We start from the raw sequence: 20,066 nt of genomic DNA, 5'->3' as shown, positions 1-20,066 counted from the left end.
TTAAAACTAAAATTTTATTAGAAATAAGCTGGGATAAATACATTGATATTGTTCAGAACTAAGTGTGAGAGAAGAGGACATAAATATTAAATATCTGAGATCCTTGAAATGCTAAAATGAATTCAGAGCTTTCCTATCTCTGATCACTGTAAGAATGTAGAAGCAATAATGCCTCAAAATCAAGAAACACGCACACTGCCATATTTTAATACCTATTGACAAAAATAGGGACAGGGGAAGAATTACAGGTGAAATAATGGAATCTAATTCTGAACTGTAAAAGGCACAATGAAGATAATACTGGCATATTGTATCCTTTTTTTTAAGATTTATTTATTTTTATTACAAAGTCAGATATACAGAGAGGAGAGACAAACAGGAAGATCTTCCATCCAATGATTCACTCCCCAGGCGGCTGCCTCAGAGGGAGCTGCGGGTCTCCCAAGCAGATGCAGCATCCCAAGGCTCTGGGCTGTCCTCGACTGCTTTCCCAGGCCACAGAGAGCTGGTTGAGAAGCAGGGCTGCCAGGATTAGAACCAGCATCCAGATGGGATCCCGACACATTCAAGGCAAGGACTTTAGCTGCTAGGCCCCCGTGCTGGGCCCGGCATAATATATCTTGCTGCTATGTAGTGGTAAGCGAGTGCTCAAAACCTGAGTAAGTGTATGTTGCAAGGCAAAGTATGACATGAAGACATTCCTCTAAGTGATCCAATCTGGAAAACTTACAGTATCAAAAATAATAATGTGTGGAATATCACACAACAAACGCCAGCACCTAAGTGTATTCATTTGTGTAGATGCTTCTATAAGTTCTAACAGTTTGTATAAATAGTGAAAAATGTATAATGGCAGAGGGTAATCAAAAAGCTGTTCTTTACTGAACAGTGATTAATAATATATACAGAAGTAATAGAAGAAAAACTGCCTTCCCCAAACTCCTGAGACAATAATTAACACAGAAAAGAATCAACTAAATGCTTTTGGCTAAGTGATTTCTTGGGAAAGGATAGAATGATCACTATCTTTTAGTTGTAAATTTCATGATGTTGATATTTATGTTGGCACTTTCCCAAAATTTTAGACAAATTGTTTTTAGAATAATTCTCAATCATATTTATCTGATTATTGTTCCTTTTTTTCTTGTTATAATATCAGGCTAAATATATTTTGCAATAAACTTTACATAGATTGTTGTGTACTTCTTAATGTGTCATAACAGGAGGCACAAAATGCCAGTATTTTAAACTATAGGAAGTTTTTAATTACAATGGCTTGATTGAAGTGTTTGAAATATTTCAGTTGATAATGCATGTTTTAATGTTTTCCATTAGTAGTAAAAATTTGGGGAGTGAACCAGGGAGCAGAAAAACTTTCTCTCTGTACCTTCTTCTCTATGTATATCTGCCTTTCCAACCAAAAAAAAAAGATAACCTGCAGTCTGCATTTGATGTCTTGAGTGCTCATATTTCTTGTGAGAATCCAGATATATGCTGATGTTTGTGGACCACTTTTATCAGTAAAACCTGTTATGCCTGTCTTATGGAGTCGGGACTCTATATTGCAGTCATGCAAAACACACATATTCCTGTAAATGGAAAAGACATTCTTCTGTCCATGAAGAAACAATCTACCAGACCTTAGAGAACAACAGGGAGTTGGTAGCAGTAAGAGATGGTTTCTAGTAACTTAAGGTCTCAGCTCTGTACCTGCAAGGACTGACTTCTGCCTACAACCAGTGCACTTGAAAGTGAACATTGTACATCACATAAGCTAGGATTTCTGTTCAGCCTTGGGAGACTCTGAGCAAAGGACTCTATACCACTGACTCAGACAAATAGAGAGGGATTAAACTATGGTCTAGCAGCAAAGCTGCCATTGGAGGCAACTGCATGCTAATTGAGCACTAACTCCAGTCCTGGATGCTCCACTCAGCTCCCAGCTAATGTGCTTGGGAAATCAGAAGAAGATAGCCCAAGTTCATGGGCTGCTGCACCCACATGGGAGTCCCAGAAGTTCCCTGGTTTCTGCCTTCAGATGAGCCCAACTCTGGATGTTATAGCCATTTGGGCAGTAACTAGAGAATGGAAAGTTTCTTTCTCTCTCTGTCTGTCTCTCTCTCTCTCTCTCTCTGCGTCTTCTCTTGGTCTTTCTCTACCCCATCCCATAATTCTGCTTTCAAATAAATAAGTAAACATTTTTAAAAGAATATCGGAGAACAATTCATGCCTTTAAGCCATTAATTTATGGTAATTCACCATATAATAATTAGTAGTCATCCTCATGTTTTATTTCCAGAGCCATGAATGAATTCTTAACAAATTCTTCATTTGTCACATTTAAATGTTAATACTGATTTTTATGCCTGTTCTTATATTCGTACAGAATCTCCCAATTTTTATGGCTGGTTACTGTACGCTGAATGATCCTGAAAGCAATTACTAACATACTATGTTAAATTAAATGCTTATTTATTAATTATTAAAGTATTGGCAATATCTGAATATAATCAATAAATAAACTTAATTCAGAGCTGCAAAGGATTTAAGGACTGTGATAAAATCTCTGCTGATGGCTAACAGTTAGTTAGGAGAAATATACAATATATTTAAAAAGTTAAAACACAATACAATTTTTTAAAATTCTATTATATACAATGGTACATACAGGGGTCAAGTTCTGTAGTACAGACTAGTGCATCTTAATTTTTATGAAATAATGAATCACTAAGGATCTTATTAAAAACCAGACTGGTTTAGGAGGACCTGAGTCTGGAAACTGATACACTGGTCCTTTTTAGCACAAATTGGGTAGAAAGACATTTAGATGTAATAGAGGAGAGGAGGTATTTAAACATATAGTAGTTAAAGAAGACTTCCTGGGGGAAAAATAAAGATGTGAATATCTTCGTCCAGTCAACAATGAAGAGACAAAGGGGAAGGACCAAATGTATAATAGCACTATTCCTTTTTTTTTTTCATCCCATGCTTCTAGCATCTTCTCAGCATTTAACACATAAGTTAGATGCAGCAGTGAGGGTTGTGCTTTGGTTAATCTTAGTATTTCATTGTATAGAGGAGGTGCTCAGTGAGTAGGCTTATTAAACCACATTTAATTTTCAAACACAAAAGAATCTTCAAAAAGAAGTTAAGATAGACTGTGATGATACAATTTGGTGTTGGTAAAATAAATAGTTCTATCTTCAGAGTGGCACAACTCTACCTGCTGAGTAAAAAAAAAAAGTGAACAGAACACTCTAAATTAGCAGAGAAATATATACTCCATGAAGTTAAAGTGTACTAATTGTGGCATATTAAAAAGAGTGTTTTAGCACAGCTAGATGATAAAAAGCTGTCATGATTGAACAAGCAATGTGGAAGGTGTTTAGAATCTAGCCCACCAAACTCTCCTCCTGATGTCAATCATGTTCTTTGCCATTTTCTCTTCTTTCTGCATCAGAGGCTGAGGATACTAAGGACATGCTAATTCCAGGACAGTAAGTAGGTCATTTGTAAAAATAAGACCTGGTGATCTTTTTCTTTTACCCATATCAAAGCTCTTATATTGATAACTAATTTCTTTTTAACCTTTTGCAAAGATTTATTTTTAAATTGACATTAAAGGAACGTGATGTCAAAGCTAAGGTACCATGTTAATCTTTTTTAATTGGTTCTTTCCTGAATCATTTATAGAGTTCAATTAGAAGGGTAATTATTGATGTTCGCTTGTTAGATACAAACATTGAATAACTCCATTACACTAAAACATGCTAGTGAATACTTACACATATTGTGAATAATTGCTCATGTTCATTCTCACAATTTTTCTTAGGAAAATTTATCTTTAAAGAAGAGCTTATTCACTTTCTCATCTAGAAGAGAAATAGCTCATCTAGTAAGTCATTAAAATTACCTGAAAATTTTTATTTATTTTTAAAATTGTATTTTTGAGAGACAAATGAAGTAGAAAGTTCTCATCAACTGGTTCATCCCACAAAAGCCTACAAATCAGGAATAAAGGTGCAATCCAGATCTCACTCAAAGATAACAGGGACCCAATTACTGCAGTCACCCCTGCTGACTCCCAGAGTCTGCATCAGCAGGGAGCTGGAGTCAGGAGCAGGAACCCAGGCACATAACATGAGCATCCTGTTTTCTTTTTTAAGATTTATTTATTTTTATTTAAAAGGCAGATTTATAGAGAGAAGGAGAGATAAAAAGAAAAGGTCTTTCATCTACTCGTTCACACCCCAAAGGGCTCCAAGGAGCCAGATCCAAGGTGGAGCAGCTGGGAACAGTGCCAGCATCCATACGGAATACTGATGCCATAGGATGGAAGATTAGCCTAGTGAGCCATGGCACCAGCCCCAGGACGTGAACATCTTATCCACTAGGCAAAATGTTTGCTGCTAGAAAGATTTTTTAAAGAAATGAGAATGAGAATTTGCATTACTTTACCATTCTATAAAGATAAATAATTCACACATCTTACTTCTCCGAAGATATTCAATAATATTAATATTTACAAATGGAAAATACAACATGTTAAAATTGTTAGGAATTCATTCATGTGCTGCAAATAAACAATAAGGACTATTATTAATTACAATATCACTAATTATCATAATTTAATGAGTGTAAAATACACAAGTCTTCTCACAATTTTTGAGTTAGAAAAGTGGGTACATACTATTTGGGTCTTCTCTGAGTCTCCTAAGGCTGAACAGAAATCCTAACTTATGTGGTATACAAAGTCCACTTCCAAGCCCACTGGTTGTAGGCAGAAGCCAGTGCCTTACAGGTATAGGGCTGAGACTTTAAGTTACTAGAAACTATCTCTTGTTATTACGAGCAGTCTGGGAGATTGTTTCTTCATGGACAACGGGAGGATACCTTTTTTGAATTTCTGATTTCTTTGGTCTCTGACCTCTACATGTTCATTCAAAGATCTAATATGTAGTTAGGTTAGTATTATCCAGGATAAGGTTTCTGATTAATTTAATGTTCATTAATTAACAATCCAATTACATCTGTGAAATTCCTTTTCCCTAATGTCTAATTTCATGTATTCAGTACTATATCATCATATATGTTATCAATAGGCACACACCATGCCTGAAATAACACCAGGACATTCACAATTAATTGTTTTAATTAATTCATTAAATACGAGAGAAAATACATGTGAATGTTTAAGTCATACTACTGTAGGGAAGAACACTTCCTGCATATTTAAAATTGAGGAATCCTAGGAAAAGAAGATAATAGATTTCCTTATAAAATATTTGCTATATCATATATGGGCTGATGCTATAACTCAAGAGGCCAATTCTTCACTTTGAAGTGCCAGCATCCCATATTGCCACTGGTTCAAGTCCCAGCTGCTTCACTTCCCATGCAGTTCCTTGCTTGTGGCCTGGGAATGTAGTAGAGGATGACACAAAGCTTTGAGACCTAAATGCAACCCAAAAGATGCTCTTGGCTCCTGTCTTTGGATGAGCTCAGCTTCAGCCCCTCTTGTCACTTGGGGAGTGAACCAGCAGATTGAATACTGTTCTCTCTTTTCTTCCCTCTGTAAATCTACCTTTCCAATAAAAATAAATAAGTCTTAGAAGAAATTGAAAACAACATGCAGTTACAACACTGTTCTGCTTTGTAACATTTTGTGGTTAGCACGTGCTATCCTCAGTCTTCACAATAATCTTGCAAGAAGACAATATTTTCACACGTGCTAGAGATCGGTAGGTGTACTCTCTAGAAACAGATGTTAGAATTGGGATCCCCAGAACCTCAGAATGCTACCTAATCTGGACATAGGTCCTTTATGGAGGCAGACAATTTAAAGTGAGGGCAGTAGATTCATTCTTAATAAAATGTCACCAGTGACCTTATAAAAAGAATTGTGGAAATGGAGTCAGGGTTGTACAAACAAAAGGAGAAGAAATAGAAACAGAGAAAAGACATTCATATATTAACCAGAGAGAAGCTGAAACAGATCTTCATTCAGAGCCCTCAGAAGGATTCATCCCCAAGTAATCCTTGATTTAAAACTGTTTAACCTTCAGAACAGAAAGACAATAAATATCTATTTTGTTTTATCATCCAAATATCTTTGATTCATCCATGAAATCCCCAGCAATGGTTTCCAACAGCTCAGGCTCCCTTCCCCTGGTTCTGAAAAAGTGGGCTTCTCTGGAGGGCCCAGGCTGGTGCTTCAGTTTTACCAGGAAACTTTGTCTTTGATATCCTTCCTTATCTGCACATTTTCCTTCACACAATTCAAGAAGCAGTCGTAGTTGTAAGAGAATACTCTTTGCTCAATCCCTATGTTTTATTATCTCCGCAAGAATACTGTCCTTAACATGTTTTAATTAATTTCTATGTGTAAGTCAAATGGTTCATGACCCTTGTCATTGCCATCTAATAATCTAATACAAGTGTTCCTCAAAAAGTTTGGAAAATGGAAGTTCTCTTAATGCAAGAAAATTTTGAAAATCTAAGAGGTGTTTAACATGTTCATGAAAATGTTTATTGCAAAAAAAACTATATAAATTTCCATTTTTGCACCAAAATAAATTTCAATTTTAATTTCATGTCACACAAGCTTAACACACTTGTTTAACTTTTGTGCATAAAGCAAAATAATTATTTAGAGAGATTAATTTGGAATACATCTGACAGTGTCAGAACATGCTTTAATGCTTATTTTTTTTCAAAAACATGCATTTATTTTTATTAGGCAGATTTGCAGAGAGGAGAGACAGAGAGAAATATCTTCCATTTGCTGGTTCCCTTCCCAAATGGCTACAATGTCTGTAGTTGAGCTCAATCTGAAGTCACAAGCCAGGAGTATCTTTTTGGGTCTTCCGTGGGGCGCAGGATCCCGAGTCTTTGGGCCATTTTCTACTGCTTTCCCAGGCCACAAAAAGGGAGCTGGAGAGGAAGTGGAGCAGCCCGATCATGCACCAGCACTCATATGGGATCCTGGTGCTAGTAGCAGGAGTATCAACCAAGCCACTGTTCCATTCCCACTCTAAAATTCCTTTCTCTCTGATGCTCCAGACTGTGTTCTGAATCACTATGATACCTGAGGAAGTGCAGTCAATCAACATGAAAACAAATTTGGCTCTAATATGGTTCCAAAAAACATATTTAAGGGAATATGGAAATATTTTATTCTCTTATTAATACAAAATAGCTTGAGTGTCAAATATTTCCTTGGGAGATGGTTTAATAATTTGATCATTTTAACCCGTTGTCAGCTGCAATGTAAGCTGAAACTAATTCAATTTGTGTACACAAATCCATAGAAATGTTCATATATTTTCTTTCAAGAAAGATTTATCCTAAATGGCATTACGAATGCATAAACTGATTAACATTGCCACATGGTTCATACTATGAAAATATTGGAAACTTTCAAAATGGTTATCCACAGGAGAAGGGTAAAATAGATGGTAGCACATTTATGTGATGGAACTTTATGTGGTCATTAAAAGTGATGATGTGGAAAAATGTTTTAAAGTATAACCAGGGACAAGCATTTGACTTGGCATTTAAGGTGCAGTTTTAGACGCCTCTATCTCATACTGAAGTGCCTAAGTTTGGGTCTCAGCTCCATTTCTAATTTCAGCTTTCTGCTACTGGATGCCCTGGCAGGCAGCAGATGATAGTTCTGGTACTAACTTCCCTGACATCCATGTGCGAGATCCAGGCTGAGTTCAGTCTCCTGGATTGAACCTGACCCAGTTCCACATGTCACAGGCAGTTTTGGGGGCAAACCAGTAATGGAGGATCTCTTTCTCCTGCCTGTCTCTCTTTCAAATAAAATGAAGATAAACAAAAATTTTTTAATTAACCAAATATTTATTATTTTACAACTACTATTGGTGTAAATTTTACATTTGATTTTTTTTTTTTTTGCTTTGTTCATTGCTCTGTGCCCAGAACATAACTGGATGCTTGGAATATAAGGAAGCAGTGGATCACAAATTATATTACATGAGCTAATGAATGCATAAAATATAACAAAAGGCATGAAATTTTAAATTTCATTTTCAGGTTATGTGAATACTCTCTTTTGATCCCATGGCAAAGTGGTTTTTGTTCCCCACCTCTCAAGTTTATGTTTTTTCTGTCAATCTGCCATTTTAGAATTTTTAATTATCCATAATTTTTGGTGTGGAAAAACCATGTTTGTTTAATATCATTTTGGTTTGAAAGGCAAAATCATATGATATCTGCTGATTTACTTTCCAAATGTGTGGCCGAGGCTGGGTGGGGCCAAAGCGAAAACTTCATCCAGGTTTTCTATATGGATGGCAAGGCCATGATGTGCTTCCTGCTGACGTATATGCATGTTAGCAGGAAGCTGAATTAGAAGCAGAGTAGTAAGAATTTGAACCAAGTTCTCTTGTATAGAATGTACACATCTCATGGAGACATAGACCCAACTCAATAAGGCATTTCTCTGGTTTTTTTTTTTAAGATTTATTATTATTGGAAAGCCGGATATACAGAGAGGAGGAAAATGTTCCATCCGATGTTTCACTCCCCAAGTGAGCCACAACGGGCCAGTGCGCGCCGATCCGATGCCGGGAACCAGGAACCTCTTCCAGGTCTCCCACGTGGGTGCAGTGTCCCAATGCTTTGGGCCGTCCTCAACTGCTTTCCCAGGCCACAAGCAGGAAGCTGGATGGGAAGTGGAGCTGCCGGGATTAGAACCAGCGACCATATGGGATCCCGGCGTGTTCAAGGCGAGGACTTTAGCCGCTAGGCCACTGCGCCGGGTGCAGTTTTTTTTTTTTAATATATATTTAAATTTTTTTAATTGGAAAGGCAGATGCAGATAGAAAAATCTTACATCTGCTAGTTCACTGTCCAAGTGGTCACAACTGTCAGACCTGAGCTGATGCAAAGCAGTCTCCCACGTAAATGCAAGGTCCCAAGTTTTTAGGCCAAACTCTAGTGCTTTCCCAGACCACAAACAGTGAGCTGAATGGGAAATAGAGTAGTTAGGACATGAACCAGAGCCAATATTGGTTCTCGGGGCTTGAAGGGCAAGGATTTAGCCGCTGAGCCTTCGTGCCGGGTTCAACAAGGCATTTCTTAATTTTTTGCCTACTTTCCAACTACTCTAAAGCAATAAAAATGTATTTCACATTTTATACTTTCAAGAAAATGTAAGTTGGGTAATTCTTCTAACATTAAGCTACAAATTTACCATAACAAAATATAAATAAAACAGAGCAATGACTGCTGACTTTGGATCGGCTCATTTCTAGGTATTGTAACCACTTGGGGAGTAAAGAAGTGGATGGAATATTCCTTCCCTTTCTTTTCTTGTCTCTGTCACTCTGCCTTTCAAAAAAATGAATTTTCATATGAGTAATTCCCACATATGCAGTAGATTAAATAAATAAGTATAAATATATTTATCTATAAAATGGGAATAATAATGCCAGCCCTGGCTTTTTTTTAATTGTAGAAATCAATCAAATGCAAGAATAGGAATCATTTCATAAACAATAATCTCAGCAGTCATACATGATGCTAATTACTGTGAATTATGTTCTAACCTGAGGATTCATTTTGTGAGATTCATTTATGTTAAAATTTCACTGTATACTCCTCAATACCATAATAAACAACCTTTGTTGCTTGCATGATAGCCTGATTCTGAAATCTGCCCGACTACATTAAAATTCAAATTCTAGACTTTTAAATCAAGCCTTAGAAATAACACTTGATTTTTCGTCCATGAAGAGTGTGTGACACAAACACACCTCACTGTATTTTATTTGGATAATGAAAATTGATGAAAATAGAGAATTAAATGTAAATGGAAATAAATTGATGATATAAAATTATAAATGTACAGCACACTTTTCTTTACCACGATGCTTTAAGGAAATAGAATGTTCTGAAATGAATTTCCAGCAAGAGCACTAAGAGATGATGTTATCCATTTAAATAGATTTTAATTCATTCTAAATTATAATTGAAATACAAAGCACATGAGATGGCCACATTACAGAGTCGTTGTTGAGCAAGTCAGCGTTTGATGGCAGTTTTGCTGTCTGCTTGGGAATGCTGAGCAGAGACAATAGCACTTCTGCTAGGAAATCTGGGAGAGCACATTTTATGGACATCTCTGAGGAGCAATTAAACTAACTGAATTCAATTAAAAACTGGCTTTGAACCAAGAGGATATGAACTTAGCCAGCAGAACAGAACCATGTATAAAAACCATTAAAAATCCTAGTCTTGGAGGCAAGAGTACACTAATTTTTTCAGATACTATCTTGAATGAGATTGTGCTATTGCTATAATAGCAAATCATTTTAATAAGCAAGGACCTTTAGGAATTATTTCCAGGTCACTGCTTCGAAAGCTGTACGAATGAACTGAGTATGAACCTAGTCAGAATAGTTAGCTGGAAATCTCTTCACACCACTTATTCTCTTCTTTGTAACAAGAATTTAAGAGGTGCTAGATAAAATTTAATCTTCCAACATGACATATAAAAATCATGTATGTTTTTCCGAATGAATGATTTTTATTTCAGTGTCATGACTAATAATTTTATTTTGCGACTCCCTGCATTAGCCTTGTCAAATGCACCCAGAATGTATATGTAATAAATAGTAGCCTAGAAAGACTGTTCTCAGAAGAATGCCATTCTGTTATGAAAATTTATGATTAAGGGAAAAAATCAGATTGTCTTCCTTTCTTCATGTGTAACTTATTATTAAAAAATGGTTTGGACATCCAGAACTATTAAGCACAAAGCATAATAGCCATTCAAAGAAGTTTTTAGAGCAGTAGAGTTTAAAAATATTTATTTTGGAGCAAGTTTTTCTTTTTTTTTCCAGCATAGTTTTCACAATACATACTTTCTATGAACTTTTAGAACTTCTTTGATATTCATTTCATATTGAATATATTGTATGTAAAAATAAATACTATTTACTGAATTTCAACATATAGACCCAATGGTAAGATTTGCTTCTAGGTTGGTTTTAGTAAGAAATACTATTTACAAAATTTTGAGATAGTATAGAAATGGTCATCTCTTATAATTAATTGCTAGATACCAGTGTTTGGTACAACTCTTTTTTAAAAAATTATTTTATTTTTATTGTAAAAGTAATTACAGAGATAGGGAAGCAGAGAAAGAGAAAGAGGCCTTCCATCTGCTGGTTCACTCCCCAAATGGCCAAAATGAATCAATCTGAAGGCAGGAGCCATGGACTTCTTCAGTGTCTTCCACATGGGTGTAGAGATCTAAGAACTTGGGTCATCCTTTGCAGCTTTCCCAGGCCATTGCAGTGATCTGGATCAAAAGTGGAGCAGCAGGGACATGAATCGGCACCCCTATGGGATACCGGAGCTTACAGGAAGAGGATTAGCTAGACGGGGTACAACTCTTAAACACCACATGGAATGGCCACTTCCCATTTAGTGCACCTGAAATCTACTTCTCAATCTGCTTCACAATGGAGCTTTTTGCTAATACATGTCTTGAGAAGCCGGGGATGGTTTAAGTAGTTGGATTTCTCCACAGGGTTGAGTTTTCAGCCCTAGCTTCAGCTGGGCTGTTTTAGCTGTTCCATGCATTTGAATGGCAAACCTAAAGATGCAAGGCTTTTGCCCATTTGTATGTGTCTCTACCTTTTAAATAAATAAATAAATAAATAAATAAATAAATAAATGAAAATGTACAAACACAATTATGTAATTATTAATGGTAAAAATCCACTGTTCACTAAAGTGTAGTTTAAATTATGTTAGAATTTTTGGTTGCATTTGTATACTTTGCAATACTTTTATGAAACTGGTAGCATTAAGAGCTCTAATTTATATTTGGGGAAACAGAGAATCCATAAAGTATTAAGGATTATAATTAATGTTGCAACTGTAAATAGTGAGCATTATTTTCCTTTTTTTCTACGGATGATGAAACGGAGGTTCAGACATTAAGGAATATAAACAGTAGTACTATAAATTAGTTCCAATGTTCAGATTTCAGAATTCATCTCCTTGACCAACACAATATAAAAAATATAATAAGCAGTATCAGTACAAATGTTGATATTGCTGAAGAAAAATAGCATAATATTTAAAGTCATTCTTTAAAGCTGGCACCAGAGAATTTCTTAGGTAGGAAATATATTTCAAAAAATACATTTACACATTTTTAGCAAATAAGATATGAAGACATAGATACGAAGAACACAGGAGAAGATAAAGTACTTTTGCTCACTGTTCTATAGAGAAATTTGAGAGATACAGAAGAAAGAAATGTGTGTACAAGTATTACTAAAGGAGAATTAGAAATGTGAAATATACATATAATGTGAAACGAAATACTGTGTTGTGTGGCTTGTAACCAAATCACTACCTAGTTGTAAAAATTAGGATTTTAAAGTAATCAGATTAAGATTTCAGGGGCCCAGCACAGTGGGCCTAGTAATTTAAGTCCTCGCCTTGCATACGCCTGGATCCCATATGGGTGCCAGTTGTAATCCCAGCAGCCCTGCTTTCCATCCAGCTTTCTGCCTGTGGCCTGGGAAAGCAGTCGAGGATGGCCCAAGCCTTGGGACCCTGCACCTGTGTGGGAGACCCGGAAGAGCTCCTGGCTCCTGGCTTTGGATTAACTCAGCTCTGGCCATTGTAGCCACATGGGGCATGAATGATCAGATGGAAGATCTTCCTCTCTGTCTCTCCTCCTCTCTGTATATACACCTTTCCAATAAAAATAAAAATAAATAAATCTTAAAAAGATTTCAGGAGACAAAAAGAATTTCTTATAACATCTGTTTATCCATCCACCTATTTACCATCCATCAAGTAGAAGAAAAGTAAAAATTACAGGCAATCACTGAATAGATTGCAATACCTAGATTTTTTTTCATTCTCAGGGGATTCAAGTATTTCATTCTCAACTATTTGTTTGGAAAATTGTCTTAATCTTACCAAATACTTTATCTTTCATCTGAATTTACAACAGAGAAGCTTAGAAAGACTGTGACATTGAATACCTGCATTGAAAAGAAAGAGTAAATTAAGGTAATGAATGTCCCATACAGAAGATAAGGGAATTATCCAAATTTGGGTGCTTTCCCTAAAATCTGACCACATTTCAACCAATGTGACAAGAAAACACAAAGAGGAATGAATCTTCTTTGATGTATAATATGAGATCTAATATAATATTCAGATAGTAACACTAATTTTCTTTACATAACAAGGGGGATGTTATCTAATTCTAAAATATACGTTGGATTTCAACAGAATGGCAAAATTTTATGAGTCGCATGAGGAATGATTTGGAAGTTTGATGTTTTTGCTACATAGTGGTGATTTATGAAGATAAAGAATTTATCAAACATAAATAATATTCCCTTCCAACGTTTTCTTGAATATTTTCTCCCTACATAAAAGTAATTGATAGACTAAGCATTTATTAGAAAAGGAATAAGCTGGTTGCTGTGTCATATTAAGTCTTATCCACTGTAATAAGATGTTGTAATTTTATAAACATGTAAAAATGGCCCCAAGCACCATTTTATACCTTCTTAAAGCTGGTAATTTAAAACCTAGAAACAGCTAGAGTTCTGCCTTCAATTTTAATTCATGTGAACTAAGCTTTCAATTATTACTACAGTCTGCTATTTACTATAAGCACAACAGAAATTTAATTTTCATGTTACTTTAGTCTTATTACAGAAACACTCAAAGTGCCCAAGTTATGCTCTCTGAGTGTTTTTCAGAACTTAATAAGCAGCTTGACATTAGCTAAAATTGTTCATCTCAGAATAAAACTAGATATACAGTACCTCTTCCAAAAAACTTTAATCATGTAGATTTTTAAAAAAGCTCCAAGATTTTAGGCCCTTGCCACTCACATGAGAGATACGAACCTCTTCTGCCTTTGTTCTGGCCCAGCTCTGGCCACTGCAGCCATACTAAGAGTGAACAAGTAGATGGAAGATTTAATTCTATCTTTCCATCTCCAACTTTCACGTAAATAAACCTTTTAGAAAAAAATGAAAGTAAAACAAAACGAGAAGCTCATATTCACCCCTGTTTTCGTATTACTTAACTCAAAATCACATAATAGGATTGCAATCAACATTAGGTCCTTCTCATTTCCTCCACTGTGTGTGACCCTGTCTGGCTGGTCCTAATATTCATTATAACAATAGAAGTAAGTGTTATTATCTTTCCCTATGATTTTTTTGAAGTATTGAAATCTGATGTTTGTAGGAAATCTAGGGGCCCCCGAAACTAAATAAATAAACACACGATAGAACCCTCCAGGAGCCCTAAAGGAGATATGGGAGAAGAGGAAACACATACATGTGATCTTCACATGTTGTTGAGTTTTTGTCCACCAAAGGATGCTGATAAACCACTTTTTGCAAAGCAAGCTACTCCAGTGGCAGTGCCCTGCTTGGTTCACTCAGCATTTCTTTTTTAACATACACTTTGTTTCCAGAGGGGTTGTCATCCGTGCCTCCTGATTGGTTGTTACTCTGCCCCTCCTCTGATGGGTTACATTTTCATACTCACTTCTCAGAGAACCACACTGCGTATAAAAGAGGTGGTATTCACAAACTTTTCTGGTAACTCCTCCCTTGGAGTCCATTTGCTGACTGTTTTGACTTCAAAAAACTTTACTTTGCTCATTACCTATATCTGCATTGCAATTTCTCACAATGTGCAAGGACTTGGCCCTCATCAGTTGATGACAACATATTTTGCTGAGCTCTACAAAATAATTAGGAGACTAAGTTAAAATGATGCTTCAGTAATGTGTCCCAGGTATACTAATGCTTATATAAAAGCTTCATGTAAGGTTTTTTGACTTTATTTGCATTGTAGATGATGATAATTCCCTTTGAATGGTTTCAAATACTCCGTATGTGTATAGTATCACATTACTCTTAAATGGATACACTAATAACATTTTATTAAATCTATGAATAGAGAACATCATGACAAGTGGGTAAAGCCACCACCTCTTTGGAATATCTAATAAAATAGAATTTCTAATAATTATGATAATTTTAATAAAATATTTACATTTCAAAACTTTCCATGGTATTAAAATTCATGACAATATAAAACGGGTCTTAGTAAGAAAAATTTTCTCCAAAACATTTTTTGAAAGTTCTAATAAAATATTTTATTGCACAAAACATTTTAATATTAATAAAATAAATTGTTGAAAATGAATAACATGTAGTTACTGCTAATCAGGTTTAAAACATTTTACTGCAATGAGTTCTATCACTACACGGTTACTCATACAGACATTTCAAGGATATTGGTAAGAGAATAGGAAGACAGAATAGGAACATAAATTGAACCAAAAAATTCAAGTATATAATAGTAACAGAAATTCTGAAAAAGATTGTGTCTTCATAGCACAGGGTTTTTTTTGCAATAATAAAATAATAGAAGACAGATAATGATGCATTACTCAGCTCCTACCGTGATTTCACCTATAATCAAAAGGAGAATTATTTATCACCTTTAATGTATGTACCAATAATGTTTAAAAGTGAAACAATACTTAAATCAAGAAAATAATTGAAGAGCCCATTAAATACTTTTTATTAGTTCAAGTGTCCTAATCTAGAAAAAGTTCAACATAGTATACTTAGAGAAAATAGAAGTAGTCTCACAAAACTAGTTCCATTAATTGAAAAATCGTGGGAAATAAGTGGGCACAGGAAAAAGAGTAGTAGATTGTAGATATTGGCTCTGCTTTAACATGGATAAAGAAATCATAGTTTAATTTTATATTAATTGCTATAATTATTTAATGAATTCTTGAATAGTTGTGAATTGCTTAAAAACAAAATGCTGATAAATAGGAATTAACCTACATAATACTAAAATAATGATGTTATTCTAATAGTTACTGCTAAGGATGTTGATCAATAGCTCCCCAAACTGGTTGGAAGCATTGTTGTAGAACTCCCAAAGTGAGACAGCCGTGTCCTATGTGCATATAAAGCCCAATCATTGACACTGGGGTGGTGGAAGAAAGTAAGCATTTTATTGCAAAGCATGGAGCACAGAGTTGCACAGCTATTGCTTAATTCCCAGGCTCTCTGAGGAGTCAGGGCTGAAACTACTTACAAACAGATAATTGGGGCTGAGTGGTGTATGCATGTAAGGTTTCTGATTGGTTGGCAATGCCCAGGATGTTTTAGGAAATTTACAATGGTCTGTGGGGCTCCAACCTGTCTGTGGGTTACATGAATATAGTTTTATTTTTTTCCAGAATTTCCTTCCAGACAATACTAGCCATTAAGGTTCTCATTTACAAACAACAGGAGACTGCTTGTGATTAGAAGCTTGTTGAATCACTTTGGCCTTCTCTCAATTTAGCAAATTCCTTTTGACAAAAGGTAGGAAAGGAAACTTAATGCAAAGGGAGACAGACAGGGACTGTGTGACTAGAGGAAATGGCATTGTTCTGGGCAATACTTTTACATCACTGGGGTTCAGTTTTAAGAACATTACAAGGGAAGAATATGATAGGCTCAGTGCACATGCTTTCCACTACAAAAAAATTTTTCATAATCTTTCACATTACTGGAAAAAAATACTAAGAAAGGGTTGACTGACTGGTAAACGAAATTCTGCAGTGGCTTGAGACAGTGTCAATTATTAAGCTAGGAAGTGCCTGTTTTACATCCTTGATCTGTGCTTTTGATTGAGCTTCTTGCCTCTAGCCTCTTGCTAATGTCTCCAGAATGCAGTAGATTGGATTCTTCGGTTTCTGATTCTTGACTTTGACCTGGGAGATCCCTGACCATTACATGCTTTTTACAAGTGCATCAGCAGGTAGAGGATCTGTTTCTCTCTAAGTATCAATCTGTTGTTTAACATAAAGAAGAAAATGAAGTAGTAAGCAGAATTTCCATATTGCCTTAGTGAATAAATGAGGGATAGGAATAGCATTTTGTGAGATAAAAAGACTGAAGGAAAAAAATCACACTTTTTTGGAATATCAGGAATTTTGATTTAATTACCATGAATCCGAGATGCCTGTGAAAAAACATCAGTAAAGTTGTTACTTAGATAATTGATTATTTAAAAACCTGGAACTCAGAGATGTCATAACTAAAAATAGATTTGTTGATGCTTGTTTATATGCTTATATGGACATATATGGATATATTCTTAGGATAATATACAATATCCAGAAATACATTTTATCAAAAAGGAAGAGGTGGTAGAGACATAGGGAACGTTGGTTCAAGACTTAGCTTTATAGAAGTTGGCAATTCAAGGTCATGTAGAGGAAGAACCATAAGCAGTAATCAGTGATCTAAAAGTATACCTGGGAGACTACACTAAAACAGACATAAAGCAGAAATGGTTTTCAAAATGCAGAGTATTGCTGTGAGAATGCTGCTAAAACTTTTAGTCAAATGAGAATGCTTTGTGTACACTTGATTAGACTGTAACTTTTTCTTCAGATTCTTTGATATGAACTTTTTCAGAGAAGTAACAAAATCCATGAAAGACTGAGATGAGGAATAAAGACAGAAAATAAAGTGGATATTGTAGACAATTTTTGAAAGATAAGTTATGCATTTTTCTTGCAAAAGTTTTAGAATAGATGACATAACTCTAAGTATGCATGGTGATGCAAATGATCCAGAAGGAAGGGAGACGTGTTGGTGTAAGAGTTAATAGAAGCAAGATTTAAGTTACTTTGGAAAAAATGGCTTCCCAAATAAGGTAATATACCGTTATGGAAACAGGAAGATGGAAAAAAATGAGTGAAGTTTAATGAATGCATTATGTAAAATGAGAAATGTAACATGTAAAGTTTCCATTTGATCATATCTCATTAAAAGAATGAAAGTTACCAGTGAAAAGTTGAAGGAACGCTTACATTTGGTGATCAAGTAATTTATAACAATATTCATAGGGTATAATGAGAAAGAGTGGTTGCCAGTGACAGCCAGTGACTAACCAGCGGTGTGAGCCCACAAGAACCTGTAAATATATAGGGACGTCAAACTTCCTGACTGTATGTGTTGTTTTTTCCCATTATACAGTTTTGTAGGTATAGGGCTTTTCCCCTTTCCCTCTCATTCCTTTCTTCCATTCTCCCCTCTGCATTGTCCCCTTGTTTTACAATAATATAGTCCTTCAGCAAATGGGAGAACTAGATGAAATTCTTGGCTCCTGGCTTCAACCTGGCCCAGCCTTGGCAGCCACAGCCATCTGGGGGAGAAAATCAAGTGATGGAAAATTTCTCTCTCCCTTGTTCTCTCTGAGCCTTTCAAATAAATAGATCAGTCTTAAACAAACAAAACATGGAAAGGGTATCACTACAGAGGAAATGGCAGCAAGGTAGAAAAGACAAAGCTGGAAAACTATGGAAATGATCAAAATTGTGATAGAATAAAGGATGCTTCTAGAATGTGAGTAGAACATTTGTGATTCTTGGTAATCTAGAATTTTGTTGCATTTTTCTCTCATATCTGCCACTGCTTATGCCAATGCTGCCTTCCTTTATGTAGGTATCAGGAAGACCCTTAGAAATTACAGGGTCAATACCTCTCCTGTGAGGTAACTGAATTAGAGTTGATTCCTTTTTGCTATTGAGGGATTTAAGAGGGATTTAATTAGTGTCAAGTTCATGAGTAAAAATTAAGAATCTTGACATCTGTTGAGATCTAAGTTGATGGTACACATATAAAATTTTATTTAAAAAAGAACAAAAATTTCCTACTGGGTAAAGAATTTTGAAGTGAATTCATACCTGGCACCACTTACCCTGAATTTTGGAAGTCTATATTTTCCAAGATGCTTGTACAATACACAATAGTAATGTTACATGTTGGTAACTCATGGTAGTTTTTATGTACCACAGATGAAGTCTTGGGGATTGATGACCAAAAACTCTTATTAAATGAAATGTTTTAAAATGTATGTCTGCGTAGGAAAATTTAAAAAAAAAAACTGCAAAGCAGATTTAAGTGGGCTCTTCAGACTGAATTAAATCCTGTGATGCCTGGCATGCAATGTATTATACTTAAACTAATCACAGATAACTACCTTACTGTATCTCCCCATACCCTAACTTTATGCCATTATCTTTATATTAGTTTGTTATGTTCTTTATATTCTGAGATGTCTCAACAGAGAATGACTGAAGGAAAGCCAGCCTGGTTCCTGAGGCACTTTATTATTTAAAAACAATGGACGGCAGCATTGTGCAGTGGGTGAAGCTGCTGCCTCTGATGTCAACATCCTGTATCAGAGAGCCAGTGTGCGTCTCAGCTGCTCTGTTTCTGACTCAGCTTTCTACTAATGCCCCAGGAAAGGCAGTACATATGCTCTAGCTGAAATTATTTTTTTATTAAGATTTATGTATTTTTATTGCCAAGTCAGATATACACAGAGGAGGAGAGACAGAGAGGAAGATCTTCCATCTGTTGATTCACTCCCCAAGTGGCCACAATGATCAGAGCTGAGCTGATTCCAAGCAGGAGCCAGGAGCTTCTTCCGGGTCTCCATGTGGGTGCAGGGTCCCAAGGCTTTGGGCCGTCCTCGACTGCTTTCCCAGGCCACAAGCCAGATGAGAAGCCGGGCGGCTGGGATTAGAGCTGGCACCCATATGGGATCCAGGAACATTCAGGACAGGGCCTTTAGCTACTAGGCTACCTCACCAGGCCCCAAGCTGAAGTTCTTGTCTGCTTCTTTGCTTCAGCCTGACGCGTACCTGGCTGGTCAGGCCATTTGGGGAGTGAAGCAGCAATAGACTGAAGATGCTTCTCTTGCCCTCTCAATGCTTTCCTATCTGTGTCACTCTTTCAAAGAAACAAATCTTAAAAATCATAAAACTTTGAAAATGAGGACAAAAGGAAGTTGATTTTATAGTAATCATGCTAATATTAAACATAACAACATATATAAAACGTTGATCATGTTATTAACATAAAATACATTGGAAAATTTTAAGGTAAATAATAGGCTAATTAATGTTTATGCTTCTTCAGATATTAAAGTAATTCTCTGATGAT

This window comes from Ochotona princeps, chromosome 1 (genome assembly GCF_030435755.1).
Source record: "Ochotona princeps isolate mOchPri1 chromosome 1, mOchPri1.hap1, whole genome shotgun sequence".
Taxonomy (NCBI): Eukaryota; Metazoa; Chordata; class Mammalia; order Lagomorpha; family Ochotonidae; genus Ochotona; species Ochotona princeps.
The sequence above is the reverse complement of the archived record's forward strand: the minus strand, read 5'-3'. Positions refer to the sequence as shown.